This window comes from Heloderma suspectum, chromosome 4, assembly GCF_057233095.1.
Source record: "Heloderma suspectum isolate Gila_16-S chromosome 4, 16-S_ref, whole genome shotgun sequence".
Lineage (NCBI taxonomy): Eukaryota > Metazoa > Chordata > Lepidosauria > Squamata > Helodermatidae > Heloderma > Heloderma suspectum.
This window is the reverse complement of record NC_139461.1, coordinates 121,662,982-121,674,592: the sequence shown is the minus strand read 5'-3', so window position 1 is coordinate 121,674,592 and position 11,611 is coordinate 121,662,982. Positions and strand designations below refer to the sequence as shown.

The 11,611-nt window shown below is 46.7% G+C and overlaps 1 long non-coding RNA gene across 1 annotated transcript in view; it reads right to left on the bottom strand.

Annotated features, from left to right (window-relative positions):
- Positions 1-5,617: 5,617 nt before the first annotated feature.
- The window catches only part of LOC146347375 (uncharacterized), an 89,319-nt gene continuing 83,325 nt past the window's right edge, over positions 5,618-11,611 (bottom strand). The window contains exon 3 of the long non-coding RNA XR_014789867.1: positions 5,618-7,339. This is a non-coding gene — a long non-coding RNA (uncharacterized LOC146347375). The remainder of the gene's footprint in view (positions 7,340-11,611) is intronic.

Sequence of the window (11,611 nt, the reverse complement as noted above, 5' to 3'; positions counted from 1 at the left end):
GGTGGAAGCAGCAATGGCACCCAGGCGCACTGTAATAGAAAGCAACAGAGAATGTTGGGTCTGCTGACGCGTTCGCTTAGGCTGCACCGTGGGGGTCTGTCGAGCCTGGCTGGGGGTGGGGGGTGGCACTTCCAGAGGCACATTCTGCCACTCCCAGCCGTAATAGGATTGAAGCCGGGACTGGGCCCGCATAATTCTCAGGCTCTGAGTCGTGCCTATGTTGTGGCCTTTTGCAGGGGGGCTGTGGGGCTTACCCCTTCCCTTACCACCCCCTATACTTTCTTTGGGGCCATGAAGGATGATGAACACAGGGAGCTACTCAGGCCAAGTCAGACCATTGCTCCATCTATTACAGTATTGCTCCATCTATTACAGTATTGCTCCATCTATTACAGTATTGCTCCATCTATTACAGTACTGCCGACATAGACTGGCAGCAGCAGCCCTCCAGGTTTTGGGGAGGAATTTCCCCAGCCCTAAGTGGAGATGACAGGAATAAAGCCTGGGGCCTTCTGCATGCAAAGCAGATGTCCTACCTCATTGAGCCCTCCCTGGTGGAAGGGATTGGGACCCACAGAGGAGGAGGTGAAAGTCTAAGAGGCCCGCAGGCGTGGAAGGAGATGGCCCAAACCAGCCCATACTGGAGCCGTGTGAGCGTCTTTCCCAGCTGGCTTTAAGACCAGCCATACAAGGAGGGAGGGGGGCCTACCTGTGGTTGCCCTCCCCCCAGGAACCCCAACCCGATAACCATAGGCCCAAAAGAGCTGGCCCAGAGGAGACCAGGTCATTGGGAGGGAGTCAAAAGGGGGCTCAAGCCCCGGGCACGTAGTTCCTATGCCATGGTGGCACCATGCATGCCAGACAGCCAGCAGGCGAACCCGCTGTGGCCAGAGAGCAAGCTGCAGCCACCAGGGAAGGTGCGGGGTGCACAGGCCGCACAGCACACCTCTCGCTGTAGGAAAGGCACGGCGACAGTCAGCCACCTTTGCCAGGAACTGGCCAGAGCTGGCCGCAACTGCGGCGCGAGATAGGGAAGGCACGGCCGCAGAGGAGGTGTGGTGGGCACTGGCCACTGCCAACAGGAGCTAGCCAGAGCTGGTCACCGCTGAAGCCAGCCGCCCCTGCATGGGGGGGAAGGCGCGGCCACGTGAGGCACAGTGAGCACTGGCCACTGCCACCCGGGGCCAGCAGGAGTCGGTTGCCGCTGAAGCCGGCCACCCCCATGAGGTGGGGGAAGGCACGGCCGCCTGAGGTGCAGTGAGTGCCGACCACCACCACCCGGGACCAGCCGGAGCCGGTCGCCACTGAAGCCGGCTGCCTCCTCAGGAAGAGAAGGCACAGGCACAGAAGGCGCAGTGAGTGCTGGCCACTGCCGCCGCCTCTGGCAGGGACTGGCCAGATGCCGACAGAGCGGGCCACCGCCGGTGTGTGGATAAGGCACAGCTGAATGAAAGGCACAGCAAGCGCCAGCCGCAGCCACCGGCAACAACAGGGACCAGCCAAAACTGGTCGCTGCAGCAGCCACGGCGCAAGAGAGCGTGGCGCTGCTGCAGGAGCGAGCGCAGGCTCCCCTGCGGTTTGTTTTGTGCCAGCGGCCAGGAGGACGGGCAAGCCGAAGCCAACCGCCACATCTGATGAGGCCGGCAGCAGAGACATCCTTGTAGAGGAGGGAAGAGGAGCTGCGCAAGTGAGAGAGCATTGTTTGGGAGGGGGGCAGAGCTTAAGGCAACTGTGCCAGCCCCTCCCTAATTGGTGATGCCACTGGGGGTGCCAATGACCCGCACCCATGTCATCTCTCCCCACCCACCTGCAATATCCCCCCCCCTTTCAGCCAGATTAGCTGGCACCAGGGTTAGGGCATTTCCCAGGCAGTCTCCCATCCAAGTACTAACCGGGGCTGACCCTGCTTTGCTTCCAAGATCAGACGAGATCAGACACATTCAGCCCTTTGCTCATGCTATTTATAAAGGTGTATAGAAACCTTCCCCTTCATGGATCACTGCCTTGTTGTGGCAAAGGGTCTTGCGTAACTCAGTGAAGCCATAAGCTATGCCATGCAGGGCCACCCAAGATGGCCAGACAGGCCATGACCTGTCTGCCATGACAGGTCATGGCAGAGAGTTCTGACAAAATGTGGTCCACTGGAGAAGGAAATGGCAACCCACTCCAGTATTCTTGCCAAGAAAACCCCATGGAACGTATCACAAGGCTAAAAGATATGATGCCAGAAGATGAGCCCCTCAGGTCGGAAGGTGTCCAATATGCTACTGGGGAAGAGCAGAGGGTATTTCCAAGTAGCGCCAGAAAGAGTGAAGCGGCTGGGCCAAACCCGAAAGGACACTCAGCTGTGGATGTGTCTGGTGGTGAAAAGAAAATCCAATGCTGTAAAGAACAATATTGTTTAGGAACCTGGAATGTCAGATCAATGAATCAAGGTAAGCCGGAGGTGGTCAAACATGAGATGGCAAGATTGAACATTGACATCTTGGGAATCAGCGAACTAAAATGGACAGGCATGGGCGAATTTAATTCAGGTGACTATCATATCTACTATTGTGGGAAAGAATCCCTTAGAAGAAATGGAGTAGCACTCATAGTCAACAAAAGGGTGGGAAAAGCAGTACTGGGGTACAATCTTAAAAATGATAGAATGATCTCAGTACGAATCCAAGGCAAACCATTCAACATCACAGTAATTCAAGTCTATGCCCCAACCACTGAGGCCGAAGAAGCTGAGGTTGATCGGTTCTATGAAGACCTACAACACCTTCTAGAACTAACACCAAAAAAAGATGTCCTCTTCATCATAGGGGATTGGAATGCTAAAGTCGGAAGTCAAGAAATCACCGGGATAACAGGCAGGCATGGCCTTGGTGTACAAAATGAAGCAGGACAAAAGCTAATAGAGTTTTGCCAAGAGAACATGCTGATCATAGCAAACACTCTTTTCCAACAGCACAAGAGGCGACTCTACACATGGACGTCACCAGATGGTCAATATCGAAATCAGATTGATTATGTCCTTTGCAGCCAAAGATGGAGAAGCTCCATACAGTCAGTAAAAACAAGACCTGGAGCTCACAGGTCTTGCAAAATTTTTGCTTCTTGCAAAATTTCGGCTTAAATTGAAGAACGTCGGGAAAACCACTAAACCGTTCAGGTATGACCTAAATCATATCCCTGATGAATATACAGTGGAGGTGAGGAATAGATTTCAGGGATTAGACCTGATAGACAGAGTGCCTGAGGAACTATGGATGGAGGTCCGTAACATTGTTCAGGAGGCAGCAACGAAATCCATCCCAAAGAAAAAGAAATGCAAGAAAGCCAAGTGGCTGTCTGATGAGGCTTTACAAGTAGCTCACGAAAGAAGGGAAGCGAAAAGCAAGGGAGAAAGGGGAAGATATACCCAACTGAACGCAGAGTTCCAGAGAATAGCAAGGAGAGACAAGAAGGCCTTCTTAAATGAACAATGCAAATAAATCGAGGAAAACAACAGAATGGGAAAGACTAGAGATCTCTTCTAGAAAATTGGAGATCTCAAGGGAACGTTTTGTGCAAAGACGGGCATGATAAAGGACAAAGAAGGCAGGGACCTAACAGAAGCAGATGAGATTAAGAAGAGGTGGCAAGAATACACAGAAGAACTATACAGGAAAGATCTGAATGTCCCTGATAGCCATGATAGTGCGGTCACTGAACTTGAGCCGGACATCCTCGAGAGTGAAGTCAAGTGGGCCTTAGGAAGCATTAGTAACAACAAAGCTAGCGGAGATGACAGTATTCCAGCCGAGCTATTTAAAATCCTAAAAGATGATGCTGTTAAAGTGCTGCATTCAATATGCCAACAAATCTGGAACACTCAACAGTGGCCACAAGACTGGAAAAGGTCAGTTTACATTCCAATTCCAAAGAAGGGCAACGCCAAAGAGTGTTCAAACTACCGCACAATTGCGCTCATTTCCCATGCCAGCAAAGTGATGCTCAAAATCCTACAAGCTAGGCTTCAGCAGTATGCGAACCAAGAACTACCGGAAGTACAAGCTGGGTTTCGAAGAGGCAGAGGAACTAGAGATCAAATCGCCAACATTCGCTGCATCATGGAGAAAGCAAGAGAATTCCAGAAAAACGTCTATTTCTGCTTCATTGACTACGCTAAAGCCTTTGATTGTGTGGATCACAACAAACTGTGGCAAATTCTTAAAGTGATGGGAGTACCAGACCACCTTACCTGTCTCCTGAGAAACCTGTACGAGGGTCAAGAAGCAACAGTAAGAACCAGACATGGGACAACCGAGTGGTTCAAAATTGGGAAAGGAGTACGACAAGGCTGCATATTGTCACCCTGCTTATTTAACTTATATGCAGAGTACATCATGAGAAATGCCGGGTTGGATGAATCAGAGGTCGGAATTAAGATTGCTGGGAGAATTATCAACAACCTCCGATATGCAGACGATACCACCCTAATGGCAGAAAGTGAAGAGGATCTAAAGAGCCTCTTGTTGAGGGTGAAAGAGGAGAGTGCAAAAGCTGGTTTGAAACTCAACATAAAAAAAACTAAGATCATGGCATCTGGCCCCATCACTTCCTGGCATATAGAAGGGGAAAAAATGGAAGCAGTGACAGATTTTACTTTCTTGGGCTCCAAGATCACTGCAGACGGTGACTGTAGCCATGAAATTAAAAGATGCTTGCTCCTTGGGAGGAAAGCTATGGCCAACCTAGACAGCATAGTAAGAAGCAGAGACATCACCTTGCCGACAAAGGTCCGTCTAATCAAAGCTATGGTTTTCGCAGTAGTAATGTATGGCTGTGAGAGCTGGACTATAAGGAAGGCTGAGCGCCGAAGAATTGATGCTTTCGAACTGTGGTGCTGGAGAAGACTCTTACGAGTGCCCTGGACTGCAAGGAGGTCAAATCAGTCCATCCTAAAGGAAATCAACCCTGAGTGCTCATTGGAAGGACAGATAATGAAGCTGAAGCTCCAATATTTTGGCCACCTAATGCGAAGAGAAAACTCCCTGGAAAAGACCCTGATGCTGGGAAAGACTGAAGGCAAAAGGAGAAGGGGACGGCAGAGGATGAGATGGCTAGATAGCATCACGGATGCAATGAATATGAACCTGAGCACACTCCGGGAGAGTGCGCAGGACAGGAAGGCCTGGCGTGCTATGGTCCATGGGGTCACGAAGAGTCAGACACGACTGAACGACTGAACAAATAGAAACCTTTTTTTGTTGTCATTTTGCTCCAATTTGCAATTAATTATGTTTGTTTAATTATACTTGCCATTTTTGATATTAAATTGTTTATATTACATGTTATACGTTATAGAAGATGGTCTAATTGTTTGTTTGTTTTTTTTAAAAAAAGCTTAATGGACAGAATCTCCTGACTTTGAATTATAGTGAAAACTGTTGTTATTTGTGGAATCTGCATGTGAAGAGCTTTTGAATGAAGTGTGTTTCATGAGAATCAGTCAATGGGAAGGCAGTCAAAAAGGGATGATCAACTAACTCCCAACTTTGAATTTTTATATATATATATATATATATGATATGTGTCTTTCAAAACTTAATTACTTCAAATAATTTATCCATAATAGTGCATATTCTAATAAATTTAATTTATTGTAATAGTAATAACTAACCTTTTGAACATAAAACTATTAGCTTAAGCTTTAAGTTATGCACACATTTAGCCTGCTCATTTAGTTGTTATTTATTTTAATTAATTAGTTATATTTATATGCTGTCCTAAAACAAAAGTTCTTAGGATAACCCACACAAGAAAACAGATTAAAAGAGCTTGAAAATAATGAATACAATAATCAAAACTTAAAATATGTTTGAGAAGGGAGGTATCGTTGCCAGGTAACATATAAAAGATAACAGTGTGGGTGCCTGGTAAGCTTCCTTGGGGTAGAAAACCCATAAAAGGGGTAAGGCAACTGAGAAGCCTTTGTTGCTTATAGCCACCCACCTAACTTCACTCAGTGGGGGCCCTCAGATGATATCCTACTCAGGCTGTGTCAGACTCAGCATTAAGATAATGGAAGGGCAAATCCAAAGGCAAAGGTCAAAGACACAGTTTTACCAAGTAAGTAGGTGGTTTCTAGAAGAGAGGTCTGATGCACAGCCAAGATCAAAACATGAGAGAGCAATCAAACAGAAAGAAACATAGTCCAAAAAGAGTCAAACAGGAGTCCAGGGGTCAGTAGCATGGTGGTTCAATTGCAAGGCAGGGTCAAGGAACTGAGTACATGGCCCTGTGAGAGCCGAAGTAAGGTGTTGTTTCCAAAGCTCTCAAGTTCCAGCTGACACCTGATATATCCAGAGCTTTTAGAGCCCCAAGTTCAACAGAGGTTTGTGTAAAAGGTCATCCTCATGAGGCGGGCCCCACTTAGAAGGACTCCAGTTGTTGTGGTTCTTGAGGTGTGTGTGCCGCCTCTACCTTCTGGCACAGGCACGTTATAAGGCTCAGCCTCCTCCTCAGATTCGATGGGGGATGTATTGTCTTCAAGGGCCTCATCCAGGGGTTCCTCAGTGTCCACCAGTACTGGAGGATCCAGTGTAACTTCCCTGGAGCTGCTAGGAGTGCCAGTGTCAGGATGATGCACCAAGTTGTTGGAGCCTGAGTTCTCAGAATCATCATCTGATGAGTCATCCTGGCCTGGGTCAGGCATGACAGCTGGGAACCTGACAGAGGAGGGCCTCCAAATTATCTAAGTGTCTGAGCAGGTACACACGGGGGGGGGGTGTTTATCATTCGTTCAGTTGTTCAGTTTCTGAATACATTTACTCAACTTGTATGTTGCCCTATAGCCAAAGCTGTCAGTGTGATGTACATAAATAAAAAGTAAAACACAATAAAGGCAATGAAAAACTAAGGGCAGCCACAAACACAGTTTAACATATCGAAGACTAAAATTGCTTTTGTTGTTGTTGTTTTTTCTCCCCCTCTTTGTTTGGAGCGGCTACCACAAGGATGCTAGCACTTTATTATGTTCCATATACACCAGAGCAGATTACTTGCTCCCACCCCTGTTGACCATTTCCTTTGCCTCTTGGAGGGTAGTGAAGAGCCTTCTCCTTGTCCACTATTCTTGTTTTAGCAGAGACAGGGAGAGGGTTAGTCTAAGCTCCAGCAGACATCACAGACAGCATCTTATGCTTCCAGACAGAGTTAGTTGACTGAGGTTATCGTGGATAGCCGAGGCTCTTCTGGAAGTGTTGCACTTGGGATATGATTTGTAGGAGCCAGAACAGGAAGGGTTGGGGGAATGTTCACATTTAATACACTGACTTGCAGGTACCAGTTCTCCTCTCCTCACAGGCTGGAAAAGAAGAAATTAAATTAATTTGTACTGGTGTACTATTATTGATAATGTTTTGTTTCTCCTTAGATGTTGAAGAGGTTATCTTCCCCCTGTGTCCGGCATGCCTGGCCATGGGGAGGATTTTGTGGGGGGGGGAGGAGAGGAGACGAGTGGAATGCTATTGGCATTCCCAGGTGGCACCATCAGAGAGGGGAGGGGCTTACTGGCCATTTTAGGCCAAAGGGCCCCTCCCTCCTTCTTCGTTGACGACTGGCTCCCTCCCACCCACCCTGTATGCAGTGTGGGTTTTACTGGTCATCCTTTGTGGGCCAAGTAGGAATTTTTGGCTCATAGTCTGATTGACATTGGCTATGCATCTTTTTGCCTACTTCACACTGTAAGTGGGGTTTGGGAGTTTATTTTGGTTGTTTTGGTTTTATTTAATCACTTAGGCTAATTGGTCACATTTAAATAGGTGGTTATGTGTGGGCACCTTTGGTTGTTTATAGGGTTGGTGAGCATTCGGAGGCACCGTTTCAGGTGACTGGTAAGGCCTGAGGCTTCCAGCCCAGGGTTTTATGGCCCTAGTTGGAAGATAGGGATTACCTTTGAGGCAAACTCTACTCACCTACTCAGAGTTTTGTGGCCTGGGGGCGGGGGGTGACAGGGGAAGACCTCCCATCCCAAAATTGGGGAGTCTTGAGGAGTGGTGATCAAAGATGCCACTCTATGGGCAGCGACTATCTTGTCCAGTATAATGACAGGCTACTCTGGCTTAGAGAAGGTGCCCACTTAGTTTTCCCTTGTAGATCTGAGCAATTTCAATAAAGGTGGCCCAGATTTCATACCAAATACTTGTGTCTTGTCCCTTTTTTTCCCACTTCCTTTCACCCGCAATGAGGGATTGTAGATCACAATACAGGATTCTTTATCTAAGTGTTATTGGGGGGAATAATTCACTGGAATGTTAATGGACTGCCTTGGGCAGGTCTCAATAATGCTATAGAGAAGTGGTCATGTTTGCATTCTACAGGGTACCAAAAGGGGCCAAGAAAGAATTGTACACCTTCACTTCCCATTGCATTATCCTCTATATCATCTTGGGCTCAATTTGTTACAGCCTTTTTCCTAAAGTGAAATGTCAAGGCAAGTGTCAAGATTACTAGTGACTGAGAGAAACATTTGAGAAGTTTCAAGGAAAGGAAAAGCAGTTTTGATTAGACTAGCCACATTTCTTGGGGGAGGACAGCAGTTCCGCACATCCCAGCAATAATTTTCAAAGCTGCGACTGTATACTGGGACCTGTTATGTAATACACAGTTCAAGGAGATACATCAAGTTCAAAATGGCTAGTATAAAAAATGCTTCAGCAACCTCTTCCTTTAAAGTATCTCCCCCAGCAACCCCATTAACAGGTCAAACATACAGAATGTGTCTCTGAGTCTTTATATTTGTTGCTGTGTAACGCATTGTATTTTAACCATCCATCTGTGGATTTATATTCCAACCACATTCCTCCTAAGCAATTCAGTGTTTCCATGTGGAGATGAATGGATTGAACTACCTCATCTAGACAGAGAAAAGTATCATCTTAATAATCTGATATTTTATGTTCTTTCTTTATAATTACTTTTGCTTCAGATTAATGAATTCCATTTACAATAGGAAGAGTAGCAAATATATTTTTTTAAAAAGCATTCAGGACTGGTATAAAATATAGTAAGAGGAGGTTGTATATTTGCCTATTTAAAACACAAACTGAAGACCTGGAATGGCAGCCTTCACAACATTTTTTCTCTTATGAGGTCCATTTTAAAAGAGAGTGAAAAAAATTACATGCATATATACTCATTAAATTATAGATGGCAAAGCCTTTAAAAACACACTTTTTACGTTCACCTTTTAAATTGCTTCCTTTTGTCCCCACTTTATTTTTATGCCTTGTACAGTATGTCCTTGTGGTTCCTGCATCTAAGGTCTAGTCATGAAATATATTGCTGACCCTTAAACAATTGAATAAAATGACTCTGTCAATTATGCCTTTTATAAAAAACTAAGGATGTAACAGATTCTTCTGACAGATTGTCAAGGACACATTTTATTGGACCTGTGTAAACGCTGCATACCCCTTGTATATTATTTGCAGATTTATTGGTTTTAAAACACATTGCATCATCCCACATGGCAAATAGAGTGCAACTTGTTTTACACCAGCAGTGTGAAGGATGGGGAATATGTCATAGCAAAAATGGATGAGGGTATAACTTGTTGTTGTTCAGTCGCTAAGTCATGTCCGACTCTTCGTGACCCCATGGACCATAGCATGCCAGGCCTTCCTGTCCTCAGCTCTCTCCCGAAGCGTGCTCAAGTTCATATTCATTGCATCAGTGATGCTATCTAGCCATCCCATCCTCTGCTGTCCCCTTCTCCTTTTGCCTTCAATCCTTCCCAGCATCAGGGTCTTTTCCAGTGACTTTTCTCTTCACATTTGGTTAGGGATGTACGAAAGTGAATTACTGTTCGTGGATTCTGTTTGTGGGGGGGGGCTCTGTCCCTCCCCCCAGAATCCTTGACGGGGGGGAGGCGATCTGGTCCTCCCCCTGGAATCCTGCCCAGCTGGCTCTGCTTCGCGGCGGGTCCATGGAGCAGCTGGCCATCCACAGCTGGATTTCCGGCCGTGGACTGGCTGGTGTGGATGCAAATGGTGGCTGCCGTAGCAGATGGCACGTTCTTTTTTTATTGGCTTGCCGTGATAGGCTACGTAAAGACTTACATAGCCTATCATGGCAAAGTCAAAGAATGCAAATGGCAGCCACGGCAGCTGGTCGAAAGACCAGCTGCCTCAGCCATCGAAGCCACCGCTGGAGCCACCACCATCTGGAACATCCGCCGCAGGTAAGTCTCATCCCTGGGGGAATCCATGGGGGGCGGGCAGGGGGCAGGTAATTCCACCACAGTTTTCAGGGGGCCACGTGCCAGTGCATTCGGCCTCACTGAAGTCCATGGTGGAATTCTCCATCATCCCTATATTTGGTGGCCAAAATATTTGAGCGTCAGTTTCAGTATCTGTCCTTCCAATGAGCACTCAGGGTTCATTTCCTTTGGGATGGACTAATTTGAGCTCCTTGTAGTCCAGGGGACTCGTAAGAGTCTTCTCCAGCACTACAGTTCGAAAGCATCCATTCTTCAGCGCTCATCCTTCCTTATAGTCCAGCTCTCACATCCATACGTTACTATTGGGAAAACCATAGCTTTGATTATGTGGACCTTTGTTGGCAAGGTGATGTCTCTGCTTCTTACATGCTGTCTAGGTTTGCCATAGCTTTCCTCTCAAGAAGCAAGCATCTTTTAATTTCATGGCTACAGTCACTGTCTGCAGTGATCTTGGAGCCCAAGATAATAAAATCTGTCACTGCTTCCATTTTCTCCCCTTCCATATGCCAGGAAGTGATGGGGCCAGATGCCATGATCTTAGTTTTTTTTTAATGTTGAGTTTCAAACCAGCTTTTGCATTCTCCACTTTCACCCTCAACAAGAGGCTCTTTAGCAAGATCTCTAGTCTTTCCCATTCTATTGTTTTCCTTGATTTCTTTGCATTGTTCATTTAAGAAGGCCTTCTTGTCTCTCCTTGCTATTCTCTGGAACTCTGCATTAAATTGGATACATCTTCCCCTTTCTCCTTTGCTTTTCACTTCCTTCCTTTCCTCAGCTACTTGTAAAGCCTCATCAGACAGCCACTTTGCTTTCTTGCATTTCTTTTTCTTTGCAATGGATTTAGTTGCTGCCTCCTGAACAATGTTATGGACCTCCATCCATAGTTCCTCAGGTACTCTATCAGGTCTAATCCTTTAAATCTATTCCTCACCTCCACTGTATATTCATAAGGGATATGATTGAGGTCATACCTGAATGTTTTAGTGGTTTTCCCTACGTTATTCAATTGAAGCCAAAATTTTGCAAGAAGCAGCTCATGATCTGAGCCACAGTCAGCTCCAGATCTTGTTTTTACTGACTATATAGAGCTTCTTTATCTTTGGCTGCAAAGTACATAATCAATCTGATTTCGATATTGACCATCTGGTGATGTCCATATTAGGGATGGCAGAGAATTCCGCCATGGATCTCGGGGAGGCCAAATGCCAGTGCATTCAGCCCCCCGAAATCTGTGGCAGAATGGCTTGCCACCCCCCGCCACCCCATGGATCCCCCCCGGGATGAGACTTACCTGGGGCAGCTCTTCCGGGCAGTGGCGGCGGCGGCTGCTGCGGCGGCTGGTCTTCCGACCAGCCG